At 40.8% G+C, this 21,329-nt stretch overlaps 1 protein-coding gene across 2 annotated transcripts in view; it reads right to left on the bottom strand.

The window, feature by feature from the left end:
- Positions 1-21,329, bottom strand: part of LOC147708865 (muscarinic acetylcholine receptor M3-like) — an 880,867-nt gene that overhangs the window by 718,029 nt on the left and 141,509 nt on the right. For both annotated transcript variants that reach the window (XM_086927478.1, XM_086927480.1), the window contains exon 2: positions 4,882-5,047. The gene's annotated coding sequence lies outside the window, so the exon portion shown is untranslated. The remainder of the gene's footprint in view (positions 1-4,881; positions 5,048-21,329) is intronic.

The following is a 21,329-nucleotide window of genomic DNA, read 5'->3' on the forward strand; positions in this document are numbered from 1 at the left end:
GTGGGGGAAGAAACCAAGATGGACGTGGGGAGGGTGACAGTACACATATTATTTTGATTTCACAATTAGTGTGATGGTGGTGAGGTTCAAATATTTACTCAGGAGCTCAGATGTACATTTAATGTGGCACCCACAATCCCCTTCTCCCTCAACAAAGCCTATCCATGAATCAGCTCACAGATTGTTGGACCCTAAGGGGCCGGTATAAGAACATAACATTGTAGATGAGGCAGTTCCCAATACCCCAAGATTTTGTACTTCAGGGTTACAAGTGACACAAAAGATAATGTAATCCAGCCGCAGCCCGTGCAGCTAAGAGCGGTAGGGCGGGAGTCCGGGTGAGGGGGGGATTTCGACTGACAATGACGAGGGAAAATTAAATGAATTATCCATCGAAATCGCCCCCATTCCTCCTCGTCATTCTCCTCGTCATTCTGCCCATTGACTAGAATGTCACTTGACATGCCACAGTGGATAACAAAGGTGTCACTGAGATCTAGGCATCATCATTATCAGCCACATATTTTTTTAATGTCTCTTGTTTGCTGTTGTCCTATCACAGCACCAGAAATCCAAGTGGATCATTACAATATTGCTAAACAGAAACCCTCAAACTTTGACTGCTTCGTGAAAGCAAATGATCCTCTGAAGACCTTCAGGAAAAGATACTTTAGGGAAAATATTTTTCTGCATAAGGTTTGAAATAAAAAGCAAAATACCCTGTTCGGAAATAACGACTAGTGACGCACTTCAAATAAAAAGTGACTTGAAACTATAAAGAAAAACAACAAAAAATGGCACCAAACAAAAACATATTTTATTTCGGTTACAAACATTATAGTATCCTTTTTTACTGTTACCAAAAAATAAGTATTTTGTTGGACTCTCACTTGCATGAGACTCAGTCACAAAGTAAAATTGTAGATGGGTAGCTGTCAATCCGAGGATGTTTTTTGAGATTGTGGAATTGTATGTAAATATGTATATATGTATATTTGTATATTTGTATCTGCACAGAGTGAACCTATTAAAAAAGCAACAGAGTGCTGGACAATATCAAAAGTCATAGATGAAGTAAACAAGTGATTGGAGAAATAGCTGGATTCTGGGAGCAGAAATTGACTGTTTCTGCATTATGATGTAGTGTTCTTTAAATAGGTGATTTTCAGCCCTTTCCTATGCTGGAGCAGTTGGGTGAGGCCCGGAGGAATACAGACGAGTTGTATTCAAATCTTGGTGCATGGATGAAGAAGGCCTGTTGCTTTTTGCTTCTTTTTCACGTTTTCGTATGCTGTCTGATGGTGTCCTGATTGTGGGTGTCTTGGGGGATTTCACAATGACTACAGATCTTAAAATGCATGCTATTGTCTGCTCCCAAAACCCATAGTTTTAGAATCATATGGATTAGGAGAAAGGCCGCTAAACTGCACCCTTTATGGAGAACTATTAACAAATTATAAGATTTGTAAACTAATCACATTTCCTTCGAGATTTAAATGTAGGTAATTGTGAAGTCATACCATCTCACAACACAAGTACAACAATCCGCCTTAAGACAAAGTAAGCAACTCCCCTTAAACTTCATTACAAAAGCAAGTAATTGTTAGTGTCATCATTGACAATAAAAGTTACGCTTAGGCTTTTATTCACACCTACCCAACTAAATTTCAATTCCATTTTCTACAAAGCACATTTTTCTGGCACCTGTGACTTCACTGCAGTTAACTATCAATTTGGTTGCCAAACGCCAAAATGATACAATACCTGCGGATACATTACATTGAGTGCAATATATGCTTTAAGGATGCACCCTTGCTTGAATGGGCCACTGTCACTTAATAAAAACACCCACAAAGACGTGGCAAACGCAACTCATATTTCAAATACCTTTAAGGCCTGCTGTGCACTTCAGATGACACTGTAATGGGCTGTCATGTATCTGATTCGAAAAGAATACTTATCGCTAACTGAACTTAGCGTCAGTTTTTTTAACGCCGCGCTTCACCCAATATTATCGCTGAGATAACGTCCTATTACCAACGTTTATCTCAAAAGCGATAATATTGCAGGCATTAGCGTGAATATCGCTGGAAAACCAGCGGTGTTCACGCATTAACGTGCAAATGCTGTATGCCATGTTATCCACCTCCCATTGGATAACATGGCTAAGAACTGGTATTTGCAGGCATTATCGTTTGGCGATATTCGCGCTTAGCGCGAATATTTCCATCACTTCGCCTTTCTTGGTAATAGGTGATAGCGATGTTAGCGACTGCTGTCAGTCGCTAACGGGTTGGGTACACCCACTTTGCATGTCATTAGCGATAAATATCGCTGACATGCAAAGTGAGCACTTGAAAGAGGTCTGAGAGACACGTAGTATCGCCGCTAATAGTTACCTCGATCATGCAAGTTACATGAACATACATAACATTTTTAAGACAATAACTACCACCCAAAGTGCTACTGACTTCGCTTTCTCTGTTGCCCTTCTAGCTTTGGGAAAGGGGAAGGACTTTGCTTGTCACAACTTTAAAATGTAGATGCGGAAAATTCAGGCTGAAGCTTTTATTCATATTATGCAGCAGTGTTGACTAAATTGTGCAACAAGAAAAAGCAAACTATGCAGCATAATGCGGCACATTATGTGATAGTATTAGTTCATTATTTTTATATTTTTAAGCTTGCTAACACTGGACATAGATTGCACTTCATTGGGACCAGTTTAACACCTGAATATAACAATAAGCAATCAGAAGGGGACAAGTCAACCTTAGGAAAGAACCTTCCACTCATCGCCACATGTCAATGCAATTTTATAACTTTTGAACCATTTGAGCTAAAAACAACCTCTTTAAAAATCGGCAGATTATGCAGAAGATAATGGAATATGTGGCAAATCCATAGCTATGCGAAAAATGCCAGGTCTGCACAATCAAATAATTCCAGTGGCCCTGCCCATAGGTCCTTACTCACTTAATCCTTCTATCACTTGTAACAATCGACATACAAATTATTCTGGTGTGAATTAATGATGAGTAGAATGTTTTTTTCATTTAACCAATGGAAAGATAAAACATTTTTGTTTTACTTTTTCCAATAATTTATTTTTATGTAATACTGCAAGTTAGTAATGGCCTCAGAATAGGAAGATTTTTTTTTTAAAACCTGAGCAAATATATATGCTAACTATAAACACATTTTCACTAACTTTTTGGGGAAAAGGAAATCCTTTGCAAAGCGTTTCTGTCATATCACTTTTTGCAACTCCTAGGTACCTTCTGATTGAAGCCTGCAGCCTCTTTAGTGTGAGTGAGTGAAAGAGTTCAGGATGGCTGTGCGGTTCTTTTGCACATCATAGCAACTACTATCCCTACTGATTTCACACCTGTCCCCAGGCCTGAAACTAGAGCATGTCAATGGTTAATGATTAAATAAAACAATGCAGCAGGGCACAATGGGGCTTCAAGCCCCTGTGAGACATAAGGATGAGAACACTCATTTTCCAGTTCACAATGGCCAGGGCAATTCTTGGGTATGCCTGACCTACCCTCTAGAACCGGGCCTGGTTGTAGGTATGATGTTACTTGTTGTATCACATATCTGGATGCAATGACAGAAACAGCAAAATACATGTCAGGCGGCACACAATGCTAAACACAGATTTTTTTTGTGTGAGTGTTTTAAATCCACGCCCTTAACTAAATCGGTAACCCCCCTTTGAGAGACCCCCAAGTTTTTTCATCCCACTTAAACTCCTGTTGGCAGCTATGCTGCCACTCACTAAATATCTTCACCTCACTCGTGACTCGATCCAGGATCTCTATGCCACACAGGGGTGGTTGGTTCGAACCTAAATCAACAGCCAGACCAGTCTCCAGATCCAGCAAATCGCCCAGAGGGCAGCACTGCACCGACTGCTCCAGGCAAGAATGAGCGGGAGAGCGCGTAGCTGTGAAGCGCGTGACGCATCAGTGCTACGTCATTTTCATAGCGAGGGCAGGGCTGGCAAAATATTTAAATCATTTAATGTCGTCCAGGTCCGTCAATGGTAGCACTCGTGCGCTACAACATTGATTGACGGCCCTGGAGGCTGGAACGGACCTGCGGGCCAACAGTCGAGAACTGAGCTCAGCAAATTCAAACGTGGGACGTTGTGGCCGCAATTTTGGAAGCACTGTGTTACGCCCGCTGGTGCACTAGCAATTAAACAACAGTCAGCAGGTCAGGTGCGCGCAGCACACACTTTCAAACTGGGCCGCACGCGACACTGGTAGCCCGTTGCGTCCGCGCCGGCCTTTATAATTTATTTGTGGACACAGTGTCCCAAAATAAATTATAAAGGTCGCCGCAGACGCAACGGGCCACAAGTGCCGTGTGAACGCCCCCAAAATTGTACCGCCTGGAGCGGTCCGCCCCCCCTAGCTACGCCACTGTCCCAGGATGAAAGTGTAGAGATGGCAACTGAGCTGGTGAAAGGTTATGGAACAAAAACTGGTCACCTTATGAAAGCTAATACAGAACACTTTAACCAACTCAGTTTTACATCACCTCACGGAAGTGGTGCAAGCGGCACACAAAGCATTCCATCAGAATATCCCATATTATCACCCACATCTCCATCCTAGGGACTTTTAACAGGCCATTCACCCATGTAGTCTTAACCGAGAAACACATTGCAATTCATTCATGTCAGCCATGTAATGTGTAAAGCAGTCCCTTCTATAAAAATGCAACAAAATTAAAAAACAAAATGATAGATATCAGAGAGGAAAACAAGAAACACATCACCTAATGTGCAACCATTTGACAGCAAAGTGTGAAATTCTAGCTATCCTTGTTAGAATAACCAATGCAAAAATATGTTAACGTGTAGTGTACCTCCAAAGATGTTACATAGTTGTTTGCACGTTGCCTGATAAACGTCAGTGGTAGAAGATATCCACACATTCAGAGTCCTGTAAAGTTAGACCAAGAATGACTTTGCCTTTTCACTGGGATGCAGGGTTTGAGGTATTGCCAGTACTGACGCCATCAGCGTTGCATGCTATTGGAAGAAGAGAACATGATTGGCAAAGTATATGCATTAATGTCCACACTTTCTATATGTACTGTAAACAGCCATGTCAAGAAAACACCTAGAGTGATTGGTCTCAAAGGTTAGGAACCGTTTAGGTAAAATAATGACTTAATATTACTAATCTGCTGTAGATCACAATGGCTATTTCCTCAAATCAAGTCAATTGAAGCTATTGTACCAGTCTTAAAGATACAAAACAGAACATAAATAATATTAAAACTTTCAAATGTGTACATTTTAAATGATGTATACCGTGTAATTAAACATAGTTCATTTTGAGCGTTTTAATTTTTCAATTTTATACAAACATTATGTAATAGAAAGATTTACATTTGAACATTTTCATTATTCCATTTGATATGTTGCTTAATTTGAAAGCGTTTAGCTCTAATCAACATGTACCATTTATCAGAATATCCCAAGAAAACAGTAATTTGTCAATTGTTATATGATTGGTTAATATTTTTGAAGTTATTTTTTACAACACATTAAAACATTGCATGATGAAATGACTGAGAGCAGTCAAAATCAACATGTGGCATTACATCCTGCTCACCTGAGCCCTTCCATTTCAAGAGTGTCTGTATGAAATCAAAATCTAGGATGCAATTTGTAGCTTTAAGATACAGTCCTCATCGATTGTCAGAGGAAAACATCTCACAAATGGAAGGAAAAACACTGTGGACATTATTTTGGCCTTAATGGGCAGCCTACCAGTCAGCAGGGTCGGAGAAGCCTTCAACTTCCTCCACTTTCCGCCCCCGCAGAGGATGATCTGCTCTATTGAGAGAGCTCCACTAGCCAAATGAGGATCTCTGCGAAACAAAAAAAGAGCATCCACTCTTGTGATGAATACACTTTTGCCATAGCTGAATATCAAATGGGCCACCTTCTTGATTCTGTCCGCTCACCATTCGCTTCTGCGGGGATATGATTGTGAAAGGCAAAATAAAAATGTCCCAGATTTGCAGGAAGTATTATCCTTATTCATAAGGCACATTTCTATCTTTCACTGCCTGGTCCTCCACGGGTCTCTTAACCTTCTTGGGGAGAAAAATATCAGTGGCAGAGACTCCACCCTTTACAGGGTGGAAAACCGGTCACTGTGTCCAGGCATCCCTGAGTGAAAAAGACACTGGGTCTAGGTTTCTGATGGTGGAGTCAAATGAGGCTCCATCATTGCAAACCTGATGTTTCCCACATCTCTGATTAATAAATAACCTAATTAATCAACTTATTAAATTAATTGAGGTGGAGGAACCACTGGCTTGATGGAGACCTGCCCTACCCCACCGAGCCCAAAATGGCTTTCCAAATGCTTTTCTACTTGACTGATTCTCAAACATAACAACCTCCACACATAGAACTCAGTATTTGAGATTGTTCATTTGGATGGGTGAGACCAATATGACATTTGTCTTTGTTTGCAATAGGTACAAATGGAAACTGTAAGACTAATCTCGGACAATGATTTCTTGTTAGCATGAGTTGATTCTCTTTTTACATGTTCTGCGGACATTGATACCGCACACAGGATGGCAGCAATGAAATAGATCTGCCTCACCCCAAAAAATGACTAAGAATCTGAGAGCACTCAATGTGTCCCACATCAGGCCTGAGTAACATGTCTATTCCTTAGATCTTTGTCTAAAAACATTGCACATGATCGTACTAAATCCTTTAAAGGCATTATGGCTATAAAGTGGCATAGATTGCTGCCAAGATCCATGCATGTAGTATGGGCCACACTGCTCTAAGAAGGGATTACACAATGGTATAGATTAAGAGGGGAAAGGTGGGGGCTGTTATGTGATCTTGATGCAAATAAATCACCCTTAGTTCTCCGTATGATATATTGTATATAAAATAGCTTCCAAGAAAAGATATTTTGTGACATGGATATTATTGAATGGTGATTGTGTACATGATGAGGGTTCGATACAGTACACCGGGTACATAGTCTGGCATGTATTAAGTTGAATGTATTTCTTGGTAACTAATAATGTTGTGAGGCACCTCAGCATTTTATCTTTCTCTCTGTAGTTTTGTCTTGTGTCTGGATGCCTAGTTCAAACTTCCACTACAAAGCATAATTTGCATTGCTGTATATTCACCTATCATAGCAAGACATGCTTATGTAATAATGAGCATGTATAAACTGGGAGCTCCTCAGTAAGTAGTCACAGAACAGATATATCACAATTAAATTGATTTGTACTCATTTCCTCAGCCTATTGAGCCATAGTCATATCAGAGTTCCGGTGATAAGTTTCTACCATGCAGACCTTGGGTGTTTCCACTATGTTCATTCATGCTCCACCAAAAGTTGTCCAAGCTGTCACTGACTGGACAGAAAGTGTGAAAGTTGTTGTCCACTGAATGTATTTGATTTCTTCTGTGGCTTCTTTGAGGTGAGAACTTCTTTGTTTTTGAATTGCAGTTTACAACAAGTAAGTTGTTATATTTTTGTACGATATATCCTTCTTTTTTTAGTAAGATTCACTAGTTCAACATCCATTAATTATTTCCTGGCTCAGTCTATGAATCTATTACAGCAACTGAGTTCAAACCCTTGCCACTCAGAGTACTTATTTGGGGGTACATCAATAGTCATAGCATCCTTTAGTGTTGCTATTTTAACTCTTGAACCCAGGGGGAGACGTTGCAGTCTTTCTCACGAGGGATTGTCATACCTACAAAAGCAAGTCCATTATTTTTTCAGAATTGCGGCTTCCTCTTCAAACAATGCTGCAGACAAATTGCTTAGGCTCCAAATGTTTATGCCTGCGGACATGTTCCAGCCATTTTCTCTTGCCATCATTTCTTCTACAGAAGCGTAGATGCATTCACTTTTTGGAGAAAAAAAAACGTGTTCAACCCTTAATTAATGCTTGGCTTTGGTTATGCAGCTCCTTTTCTATGAGTTTGTAGAGAAGACACACAGTAAAAAGGCTCTTGACAGCATCTAATAGACTTTACGTCTGAGAAAAATAACATCTCAACACTCAGTAATGCCTTACCATACCGTTCCATCCCATATCAATGACTGAATAATTATGTAGCCAACTTTAGACCAATTTAGAAAAAACACTTTTCACTACCAAGCCTATGGAGGGTAGAATGATGCATCAATTTCAAGCACATGTAGAGAAAGATAATGCCTTATATGAGCACCAGCTGGAGATCTGTCTGCTAAGGGGCACCAAATCTGTCTTGGTTAAGATAAGGGAGTGAGCTTTTTCCACTCTTGATGCACAAACCTTCTTCAGTGTGTTTGCTGGATATGTTGCAGTAGACCATGAAATTTAACTAGGTAATCTGAAATCAAATTCACAGCTCCAGGGTGATGCAAATTTTTCTTTTTAAAGTATACAAAAAGTGATAGATGGAATGCTTGAATTAATCTCAGCCACAGGTAATTACTTGGGATGTGTCCCAGTCCATTGTTATTTGCACACCATGCCACCTCTGTTTGGACCTAACCATATGCAAATCAGTCTTGACCCTGCTCCACTGGGAACAGTCCAGCTTAAACTGCCAAGTTAGGTCCTCCCTGAACCAAAACAAAAGCAATCCAAGACCGGTTTCACCATTGCTATGGGCTTCACAGCTGGGTATAGTATTGTTTAGGTTACACAGTGTGCACAGGACCCAAGTGTGGGCTACTTTTACTTTCAACTATTACTTTCATCTTTACTTGTTAAATCTATGAATTTCTTACATCCAAAAACTTGAGTCGTACTTTCCCTACTGTTATGCATTGTTCAGCTATGCAAATGAAACAGATTACCAAACTACATAGGACTCTGTGAATGGAAAAATAAATCCTGCTAAATACCACATATGTAAATTCAATGTTATGTTACGTATATTACCTGTGTATGTCCTAAACTGACCAGTAAACATTAGAACAATGAGTTTCTTAATTTTACATCCCATATAGGATGCCTTTCCACATATAATGAAACCACATCAAAACCACACTTATTTAATGTGTTTTAAGAATAATTATTGTTTGCTTTTGAGTTTGTATTTATCACATTTGCCTTGGATGATGTGTACAAATTGTGGGATGTAAAGGCGGTTTAGCTTTCACATGCCCACCGAAAGAGTTATATTTTGCGTTTGCTCATCTTGAAAAGGGTCATGGCTTCCAACCTGTAAAATATTTTAGTAGCTTAGAAATATATTTTTGAAACGTATGTAGCACGGTTAATGCCATCTGTCATCCTCTTCTGTCTTTAATAATCTTTTTGCCTATTCTTTTGGGGAGTATTTATTTATAGTATTCCACATTTTGGCACTCACAGAGGCTTGAGAAACTGTGCTACCATCATAATTATAGATACATAGAGTAAAAATTATTTTGAGAACCTTTGTGTTCCAGAACTAGTAGAATTAACTCAGGGTTTCGTTAGACAGCATAACCTTAGGTGCAAGCATGTGGCATGATCCTGGTGTACACCTCGTAGGAATAACACCAGAAGAAAATAAAAAAAGGACACAGAAAGAATACTACGAGATCCTGTGTTTTTAAAAGATCACTGTACAGGGACATTTATTTTACCCTGATCTTGTACAATTTTATCATCCACATACTGGTTTTCGGCCATATAGATGTAAGAGCTACAACTCGATCTCAGTACTATCACTGATAGGTAACACACACCGGGATCAACAGCTTCAAATAACAGATAAGGGGAAAATAAGTATAGACTGAAGAAGCGACAATATAGCTATAAGCAATAGTTGAAATAGACATCACAACAGACTCCCTTCTAAGAGTCTAATGTGCAAAGTAGATGTTGCATAACCACAGCCTTTGACGCCAATACATTTGTCAACGGTTGTAACATCCTACAATCTTCATTAATCTTTATTAACTCCAACCTGGTAATGTTGTGTTATTTCAAGTGACTGTTTCTTTCTGGGTAACCTAACTGTACATGTTCCATACTTTCAGATACCTCTTTATGCCTTTGGGGGGTACATGCTTGATTGGTTATCTTCCTTCAGCAGTCACAGGTCCCAAGTTTTGCTGAATTAGTTTCCCAAATCTCCTCATATGCCTACAAATTTTAAAAGATTTAATTTTGTCACTTCGGAATAGAGAAATTGGGGTATGTTCGATCTGACAAGTTTAACATTTTTTATTTATTTTAACATTATTTTCTATAAGGTTGTATTTTACTTCCCTACTTCCATTATTTTCAATGAGAGGCTTTTGCAGTACCTGTGTTTTGGGTCATTTTTGACTAGTAAGTTTATAAATTCAGCTTGTGAACAGTAAAGGGCTACCTCTTTTGAGGGTAGATGCATGCTCCTCCCTAAACCCTCCCTAACGCTCTCTTAACCCCTCCTTACTCTTCCCAAAACCCCTCCCTCCTTTAGAACAAATATTCCCCATTTTTTAGCCATTCCCCAGTCCCTTCCACATTTATCACAAAAACGTATACCTGCATAAGCAGAGATCTCTGCAGTCAGGGTAGAGATCTCCACACATAAAAGATAGGAAAAGCAGAGACCTCTGCACATAGGTTTGTTGACAGCATTTTATAGTATGCTTGTAATAATGTACCTCTACAAAATGCAGTTAGGCCTCTAAGTGTATGAGATGAATTTTCATATCCCTACATTTGCATATTGCTCATATTGAGTACATTTTGACAGTTTAGATTGAGGGAATTTGATACCTTTCTAAATGAGTTGTGCTTTTTCCTCTCACACAAACGTATATTCCTCCAGCATACCCTTCCTTGCACCACACCTTATGTACGCTAGTGTAATTACAGTTGTTTCATTGAATTTCTGCAGCAGTTATGTCTAGATTTTATGTAAATTAAGTGCGTAGCTAAATATGTAAATGTATTTACAAATATTTGTTAATATACAAAATGGTACATCTGGGTGGCTGTGCACCACATAGACATGGGGTATCACTGTCAAGTCACCAGTTGCTGTAGCCCAGAACAGAACTAAATTATATCATACATGGAGGAGATTTAGAATAATGGAAACTACATACAAATAGAATACCCTACAGAGCAAATACTTCCAAAATACTATAGTTTAGTTTGCCACACGAGAATCGGTATGGACATTCACAGCGAGAAACTTTTCAGGTCAATCTAGGTGAAGTTGCATACAGGGCCGACTTTAGCGCTGGTGGCGCCCAGTGCGACAGTCTTTTTTGTCGCCCCCCCACCCATGACCTATTTCTACACTAATTCCCTCACTACCACTCTCTAGCAGTATGCCACTCATCTGTCTATTGTCCCTCTCTGACATACATTTAATTGTTTTAATGGTGCTACTCTTAGTTCACTCGCACTCAGTTCTGTGATCAGCATAGTACACATACTTTGCAGCAGGCATATTAACCCTCTGCACGACTTTAGGATGAGTCAAAACTGCCAGTAGACACAATTCTGATCTTTCATCAGCAGGAGCAATAATCACCAGAATGATCTCAACATTTTTATTGTTGCCAGAAAACTGCTGAGCGTACAAGAGATTTTCCCTACTTTTAAACCCATAAGTTCATTTTAACCCGTTTACCGCTGCAGCAATTCTGCTGCGGTGCGGGCGTTTGACGGAGTGGGCAGGGCTGCGTCGGCAACGGTCGTGCGCAGCACCCAGCAGGTAACAACGCAAGCACGGAAGGGGTTAAACACAGCACCCCCACCCAAGTCAGCACCCAGTATGGTTGCACCGGTTACACTGCTTTAAAGCTGACCCTTGTTGTATAAAGACCTGCCATGCACTAAAGCAGGTGTCCGGGAACCGCAGTTGTTATGGCTCCTTTGCTTACTCTTCAGGTTGCACCCATCACTCCACCCTGATACCTTTGTTATCCTTCTGTTGTTCCCTAGGTCTCTATTTCCCTTGGTCTTTGAGAAAGTTTGTGTAGTTGCAGCTGCTTTCCTTATTGTAGACTGTGTTGTACTGGTGCTGTAGCGTGCTTTCATTTAATTGCTGGGCAGTATTCCTGGTATGCCAAGGGGCTAGTCATGGACTCTCTGCACTCCACACTGGTAATTCAAATCCTGAATTGCTTGATATGTTTAATGTTCATATCTACTGTATTATCCTTTATTACTGCAACTCTTCCTATTTGGCATGAAAGTTGCAGTTCCTCGACTAATATTCAAAAAGCTGCTACTTCACCATTGGTCTTGCTATGCCAGCCCAGGGTTTCCAACCAGTTGCCTACTGGAATGAGTGTTTCTTTTTTTATTTTTCCATTCCCTTTTAACCTAGCACTTGGGTTCTCTCCCCTATTCCTGACATTTCCTGTAATAAGTGGGTACCCCTGCAATGGAAGAAGAAGGTTTTGACATTAATATCCTGCATTTGCTTGTAAACAGGGTCAGACTGGCCTATAGAGCAATCTGGCAGTGCCCAAAAGCCTGGTATGTCAGGTGAATACGTAGGCCATTTTTCGGCTGTTTGTAGGCCAGCTTGATGGTCTACCGATCAAGTTTTCATTGTTCCCTGATATTACCACAAACACTGCATGCGGCAAGCACAAACGCATGCAGTCTATCAAACCTTGCAAAATAACTATACTTATGTATTATGAATGTTGAATGAAGCAAACCGTTGCCTGTATTACATGGATATTTTGTACCTTTGATGGTTTGCAACCGAAACAAGGATTTTTGAGAATTGAACTATACAGGATGCCTTCATAAGTTCAAAATTGTCCAGATATGTAAATGTGGGCTACTTTTTAGCTATCTGATTTACTAATATGCACCATTTTTATGTTGGGCTATGGGCCTATTTTATGTTTTTCTGCCCCAGTCTGACCCTGCTTCTAAATGGGTCGAGACGCACACCACTAGAGATGCCCACAAGTGAACTTTAAGGGAACATTTTTAAGTGCATAAGACTGACTTTCCTGTTAGCAACCCGTTCATTCCTCAGCACCTAGACTTGGGACTGAGAGCAATCAGTACAAAAATAGGGCTTAGACCCTTATTGTATTGGTGCAGAATTTGGGTGACACAGGAGCAATAAACCTATTGGCAGTGCTTAGAGGAGGACCACAGACTACCTAAAGACATAAAGATTGAAGAGCAAAGGGCTCAAAATTGAACCCCGTGGCACTCCAGAATTGAAGGCTACTGGATTAGATTTAATGGTGTGTGAAAAGACTTGGAACAAACGACCCTTTAAAAAAAGAGCTAAGCCATTCCAAGGCCACACCTGCAACACCTGAGGCTTCAAGACGATCAACCAGGATAGAATGTGAGACAGTGTCAAATGCCACACTCACGTCCAGTAAAATAAAGGCTGCTGTACCACCGCTATCCAGCTGCTGCCTGAGAATTTCATTAACCCCAAGCAGAGTGTTAGACCTGACATCATTGGCGTGAGTCTCCCTTCCATTTTTGACGGATTGCCTCCTCTATTTTGATATGTTTTTGCTGGATTTATGCTTTGGTCCCTGTGCCACTGCTAATCAGTGCCACAGTGCAAGTGCTCCCTATGTTAAATTGAGATACTAATTGGTTATTTCATCATTGGGTTATTTGAGCTACTGCCAGCCCCTAGTACAGTGCACCATGTGTGCCCAGGGCGTGTAGAGCAAATGCTGCTGGTGGGCTTGCAGCACTGGTTGTGCCACCCACAGAAGCAGCTTGTAAAGTGTGTCTCAGGCCTGCCATTGCAAGGCCTGTGTGTAGTCTGTGACTACCATGTCAACTTGGCCAAGGGCACCACCTTGCCAGTCCCTAAACCTTCCCTTTGCATCATATTAGACACCCCTATGGTAGGACCAAGGGCAGGGTGCATTGTAAGTATAAGGTAGGACATGCTCTGATGTGTGTAGCATGTCCTAATAGTGAATTACAGCCATTTTCGTTTTTCACTATTGAAGGCTACCTGTTCTCATAGGCCAGAATGGGCAGTTAAAATTGTTACATTCCTACAATCCTAACTGACTCAGGGAACATGGTAGAAATTCGAATTTAGTATGCCTGAACTCAGAATAATAAAATACATATTTTAGTAAAGTTTATTTTATTATCCTGTGTTTCCAAATACCACTTTTAGAAAGTAGGTATTTGCTTGCCTAACCATTTGAGCCCGCCTCTGCTGACTTGTGTATTCCTTGTCTGGGTTTGTGTGTGACAGGGCTGGGGCAGCCAAGTGGTGAATAGAGAGATCAGCACCTAGATGGGAGGGAGGTGTGCACCTGGGACCTGAATAGGGCTAGGCCTTCACTCCACAATGCTGGCTCCACCTCCTGTGGCTTGTCTGATGTCTCTGCCCTGCACTGTGAAAGGAGAAGGAGAATCATGTCAATAGAGTGCTCCTGAGCTGTATCTTCCCTCCCCTGTGCTGGCTCCACCTCCTGTGGGGCATCTGATGTTTCTGCCCTGCACAGTGAAAGGAATAGAAGAGCCCTGTAAACAAAGTGTTCAGGAACTGGTTTGAACTAGGCAGAGGCCCCTCTTTTCTTTCAGAGAACAAAGGATTTTGGGGTATACATATTGGGACCCAGTCCCACAGATTTTAGATCACTTCTGGACAAGAAGCCTTTCTGCCAAGGAGAAGAACCAAGGAAGCTGCAGGAGTTTGGACTGGCCCTCTGCCAGTGTGCTGTTTGCTGGTTTGGCCTGCAGTGGTTGCTTCATTGCCAAGGGAAAGGAGAAGGAACTTTTTAAGGACTTTCATTCATCTACAGAATATTCTCCAATGGCTTAAACTGTGCTTGCCTCCTGCTGAAGTCTCAGGGCCAAAATACTTCACCTCCAGCTCCTCCCTCCTGAATTTCCTTGCTGGGAATTCTGACTCCAGTCAAGTGCGTGCCGCTGGGAGCTGGAAACGCGACGCATCGATAGAAGCGTGTCGCCGCCGCAGCAGAGATCATCGCAACGAGCCTTCGCAGCATCTCCCTGGAAGCTGCCTGCTGTAGCATCACCGGAGAAGCGCGACGCCACCGAGAGTGCCGCCGTCGCATCACCGGAGAAGCGTGTTGCAGGGTCTGTCGCAGCTCCAAAGTACAGAGTCGCTGCCAGGGCGTCATCGCATCGTCATCGCATCGCCGCATCAAGGGCGCCATCTTCTCACAACGCAACTGGATCGTCGCATCGCATCAAGGCGCCATCTTGCGTACCGCAACCGTCCCGCAGGCCGAGAATCACCTCCGCACCGGTAAGAAGCACGACGCATCCCCTACACTGCGCAAGCATTGAGGCACGACGCATCATCTCCCCCGGATCATGGAACCGACGCATCTCCCCTTTTGCGAGCCTTTTGTTTTACTTTGCTTCACGCATCCAGGTACTTTGTTGAGAAATTTGCTGCATTTATCATCAACATGAACTAAGCAACTTGAATCATCTTTTAAGCAATCTTAAGTGTAGTATTGTGGATTTTTGTCGTTTATGGTCTTGTGTTTAAGTCTATATAAAGAATACTTATTTTTATAAAACCTGTGTTTTCTCCATCTGTAGTGTTTTCACTTTATTACTGTGTATACTCACAAATACTTAACACACTGCCTCTGAGATAAGCCTTTCTACTCGTGCCAAGCTACCAAGGGGGTGAGCAGGAGTTATTAAACTTGGCTCATAAATGAAAAGCATTTGAATGGTTATAAAACATTTCATAACCCAGCGGTGCGGTCCCGACATGGAAGACACAAAGGGGGAATCTGTGTTTATGTATCCAATATGCTTAGGGTGCAGAACGTTAATATGCTAAAGAGCACACCTTATTATCAAATGGTGTCCATTGATTTATACTCACCTATAAAGTTATTGGTGGTAAACTTCTATAATAATATTGATAATGTTAACCTCATGGATGTGTTAAAAGCGTATATAGAAGACTTAAAGGTCCAAACCACTGTAAAAGGAAGAGATGTAATTCTGTTGTGGGCAGGGGATTTTAATATAAATGTCTGTAATTTGAATGCATGTGGCTCTGGGGAAAATGATTTTGAAGAAAGTGTTTGTCTAAAACACTTTGTTCACACAGAAAGAGGGGAACAAAATCAATGATATCATGGCCATGTTCGATCTTGGTTTTGTAAATATGATGTGCTCCCCTAATGTAAATTTCAGTCCCACCGATATAGGCCGAGGTTTTAATTCAGTGGTCGATTTCATTATTCTATTAAACCAATACTCTAATCAGGTGGAAAAAATAATGATCTGTCCAAATGGCATAAGTGATCATTTGCCCCTTAGTCTACATCTAAAATTACCTGACAGTACCGATTCCTCCATTATTGAGCGTTTGGCATGGTCGCAAGATATTGTTCTGGCAAGACAGAACGGCTTCGCCTTAAGGTGGGGTAAAAAAGACCCTAAAAAATTAAACGCAGATATTATTTCAAAGGCGTTAACATCGATCCTTGTTTGCCTAGATGAAGATACCTCTCACGCTGAGGTTTTGGATGCTTTCTCACAGGTGACCAGGGTTATTCAAAATTCTCTCTCTATATTAAGTAAAAATAGGCAACCTAAGAGCAATGGGTGGTTTAACACCCAATGCACAAAAACATATTCCCTACTTAAGGCTTGCACTGAGCACACAAAAAAGGGATTATGATTTAATTAGAGCATGCAGGAAGGCATACAATACAGAACAGGCTTGGCAAAACCTGTATGAGGCTGCTCAACTTAGAGGTTCCGGTTTGTTCCGGCAGGCAGTGAATGCCCCTTTCTTTTCTAAAGAGGATGCCCCAAGAATTGAAATCGCAATAGATGAAAACACCTGGATCGATTTCTTCTCGAAAGTATATAATAATGAAGCCGGCAATTCTGTTAGGCCCCCTGAGAATAGTTTGCTGGAGGGAGATGAGCAGGAGCAATTTCCAATACCCATAGAGTTCTCGTAAGAGGAAGTAATATCGGCAATCAACAATAGCAAAGGAAATAAAGCCCCGGGCCCTGATGGGATTCCAAACGACATATTTAAACTGAATATTGATCTTTGGGCCCCACTTTTAACGGTAAACAGCCTTTACAACGCGGGTATTACCACGCGCTACCATTACAACGCTGCTATTACAACACAAGTCATTATAACGACTTGCGCTGGAGGGAGCTGCTGGATAGGGAATAGTTTAATTTTCTATTCCAACACCTTCCCTAGTGTAACGTGGGCTGGAGTTGGAATAGAAAATAAACTATTCCACTATCCAGCGCAAGTTGTTGTAATGACTTGCGTTGTAAAAACAGCGTTGTAATGGCACGCGTGTTAAAAGCCCGCGTTGTAATGCCATACAACCCTTTTAACACGTGTGCTAATGGCCTGCTGCTCCAAAGGATTTATAGAAACCTGGTCCGATTCAGTAATAATACCTATTTATAAAAAAGGGGACCAAGAGAACCATGCTAACTACAGGCCCATATCACTCCTGGACTCACTAATGAAGATAGCAGGAAGGGTGGTTTTAAATAAACTACAAACCTGGGCTATTGATAATAACATCTTGAGCCGGGTCCAGTACGGTTTTAGGGAGGGGATGGGCACCGTGGAGCAGGTCTTAAATTTCGTGTTATTTCAAGGGAAATATGCTCAAGCAAAGAGAGGGTGCCTATACACCATTTTTGTTGATTTCACAGCCGCCTTTGACTGTGTTGATCATAAGAAGCTCTGGGGAGTTCTGGAGCATTTGCGGTTGGAACCTGAGATTGTGCAATTTCTACGACAACTTTATGCAGGAGCCACCGCAAAGGTGAGACACGGCCCCAAGGGAGAATGCACCAGGTCTTTCCGCAGAAAGAGAGGGGTGGTAGACAGGGCTGCGTACTGGTCCCATTCCTTTTCTCCATATATACGAACGCTTCGGACGAGGAGATGGAGACCGGGGTAGTGGACTCACCAAGATACGACAACAAGCAGGCTGCCACCCTTCTCTATGCGGATGACGCGGTGCTAATGGCCAGAACAAAAACAAGTGCCCAGAAGGCACTTTCCAAATACATTGAGTTCATGGATGAAAAGGGCCTAAGATTAAACGCCAATAAATCATTCGTGATGGTGTGCGGAAAAGGACGGGCTAAATGTAAATCTATCCAGGTGGGTGATGTTACTATTGAGCACACTAAAACATTTTCCTACTTGGGGGTGCTTCTTGTTGGGGCGGGTTCTTGGGGTCCTGCGGTTAGGAGCAGGACCTTATTGTTTAAACGCTCAATCGCAGCATTAGTGAACTTTTCCCAAAAACTAGGATCACGGCCACAGGAGATTCTTCTAAAAATATATGTAGCTAAATGTAGAAGTATAACACTTTACGCGGCGGGCATTTGGGGTTTTCAGAATGTAGCGTCAATTCAAATGGCTGAAAATAGCTTTTTAAGATATATTCTAGCATTACCTCAGGGTTCCTCAGTTTTTAATTGTCATGCAGAACTAGGAATGGAGTTTATTACAGATCTTATAAAATTACAACCTATTTTACTCTGGCATAGAGTTTGGTCTACAGACGCGCTGGGTCTTAATCGTGAAATTATAAAGGATGTAATGGCATTGGATGACTCCAGATATATCCCATGGTTAGCTTATGTGAGGAAAACAGTAACGGATCTGCATAGACCCGAACTGTATAATAACCCCGAACTGATCTGCATGATATCAAGAAAGGAATTGAAAACCCTATGCATGAACCATTTCGAACTGCGTAGATCAATAGGCGAAATTACTAAAACATTGTGATTAAATATCAAATGACCTTGGCTTGTAATACTATCCAACCTTATTTGCACCATTGCACAAAGGGTTTTGATAGATTTATTTTGACCAGGTTTAGATTCGAAACATTCCATCGACTGGTAACATTCCCATTCAAAAATGATTGGTCAAAGAATCTTGAGTTTTGTCCGTGTGATAATGTATCATTGCAATCCACATTCCACGTGGTTTTATTTTGTAAATACTATGAGAATGAACGTAAAAGGTGGATTAAGCAATATGTGAAGCAGGGACGAATGGCGGCAATGCCGGCCAGAGTATTTATTCCTACAACAACTGGAAAATGAAGTTTGTATAGCAACCATGTCCGTTTTTTAAAAAAGTATCCTGAGGAAACTGAATTTCTTAACCCATTAATTGTAGTAATGAAAGGTTTTAGCATGTTATTGTCAATGTATAACTTTACTTTTAATGTATTTTTTATGATATTGTATGAAATGGTTTACTGTGATTGCTGCTTTTATGATTCTATGTTTGCACTAAAAACGAATAAAGCTTTTCTGACTGACTGACTATTAAGGAGTGTAATCCCCTTATCCTGACTTAGAAGTAAGGGTCCTTATTTGGACAAAGGTGATAAACATTGCCAACTAGAGACCCCCAGATCTAACACAGAGCATATTCTGTGCTGTAGCTAGATTGAAATCCGGACTGAGAAGGATGAAGTAGATTATGAGTAGCCACATGAAAGGAAAGTTGGGCGTTGATATGCTTTTCCAAGACTTTCGAGAAGACGGAGAGATGATAGTTAGACCAGCATAGAGGATCAAGACCAGTCTTTATTAGTAGTCTTTATTAGTAGGGGGAGCACCAAAGCATGCTTCCAGTTCTGCAGAACCTGGCCAAGAGGTGTTAAGAAGATTAAGAATCATGTTAAGAAGCGACTCATCCAGAAGTCCGAGCTTAGGTGGCGCAAGAGGATCATGTGGGGAGCCAGACTTAATGGTTCCCGATAAAAGTTGAAAGGTGGCCAAGTCAAGCAGGAGCCAGGTGCCTAATTTGTTGATACTCTTCAACTAGGGGGCCTGGGAGAGTGAGTCCGTAAGGTCAGTAAGGCAAATGTCAGGAAAGGTGGAATTATCAATGAAGGGCTAAATCAGGATCTAACTAACGGTGAATAGCCACCACTTTATCAAGAAAAAATTACGCTTACTCAATCGAACAGTAATTAGGATTTTGAGAACTGATTGTAGCCAATCCCAAGGGTTTGTGGTCTCATGGGATCTGGTATGCATGTGGAGACTAAGGTCCAAATATCAGCAGTGCAGCGATCCTGGTTCCCTTACAGTTTTACTTACACACTTTCTGTCTGTAAATTGTTGTTCTTGATGCAATGACTTTTGTAGTGTAGTCATTTAACCAAGTATTGATTGATTGAACTAATCATGTGTTTTATGCACTTTTATGGCCTTGTGCCAATAAAAGGAAGGATAGATTAATTACAGATGCAGCAATGTTGCGTAAGGTAGTGGGAAAGTAATTATAATCAAATATTTATACTAGCTGCATACAAGTATCAAGTTGTCAATTTCTGTATTTTCCCATGGTCTATTGATGGTAGGACATACTGGGAGTTGAATTATGCACACAAAATATTATATTTAACAAAATGAGACTGCTCATGTTTATGCTGCTAGTGTTAGCTGCTCTTGTACGTTTTGCACATTTATTATTGAGATATCTTTGTTACAACCCTAGGATGATGACAGCTGCAGTTGTTTTTTGGATACTTGCACATGGTTAAATGGCAAGTTGTTTTTACACAGTATTTTTATTCAAGATGACTTATCATGGAGATTTTAACATTTGGATTGTTTTTATTGCGATTTTAATGGAATTGTTACAATGAATTGTATGCTTCTTTTATGATTTTTTAACTGAATAAAGATACTTGTAGAATAGTGCATAAGTTATAAATACTCTTATTTCACTTGCTTAAGCTGTTTCCTTAACCTTTCTCTAAATCCAGATATCTCTAAATATCGTGTGATTTATTTAGAGACAGGAGTCAGTGATACATCTAAATGTGCACTATGTTCTGGCTATGGTTCTCCAACAAAAGACCCTGGTAAGGCACCTCAATTTCTTCGTATCATAAGTCAGTCCTGATAATGTGCAACATACGTCCGGAGCTTGCCACACTTAAGCTCCACTGTTCTACAAATACCATACGTTTATCCAAAAAGAACGGTGTACAAAGAAGCAATGTTCAACTGGTCTCCAAATCTTCAATTATTAAGTTCTTTATTATTCAAAATCTTTTTTTTTTAAAAGCCTCAGCCAACGCGTTTTGTTCAGATTGAACTTTGTCAGGGCTCAATGATCTCATGAAAAATGCGTACAAAGGGTCTCAGGTCAAAATAGGCCACAAAAGTTCATATAATTTACTCTTCACACAATCTTTATGTAGGAAAAGGATGAGGGCATATCTGTGTATTCGTAAGGTACCTCGTATCCTCTGATTCGGGCTCACAGGCCTAGAGCATATGACTGTTACAAAATTAACATAGGAAGCAAGGAAGTGAGATGCTTC

Source organism: Lissotriton vulgaris, chromosome 6 (assembly GCF_964263255.1).
Source record: "Lissotriton vulgaris chromosome 6, aLisVul1.2, whole genome shotgun sequence".
NCBI lineage: Eukaryota > Metazoa > Chordata > Amphibia > Caudata > Salamandridae > Lissotriton > Lissotriton vulgaris.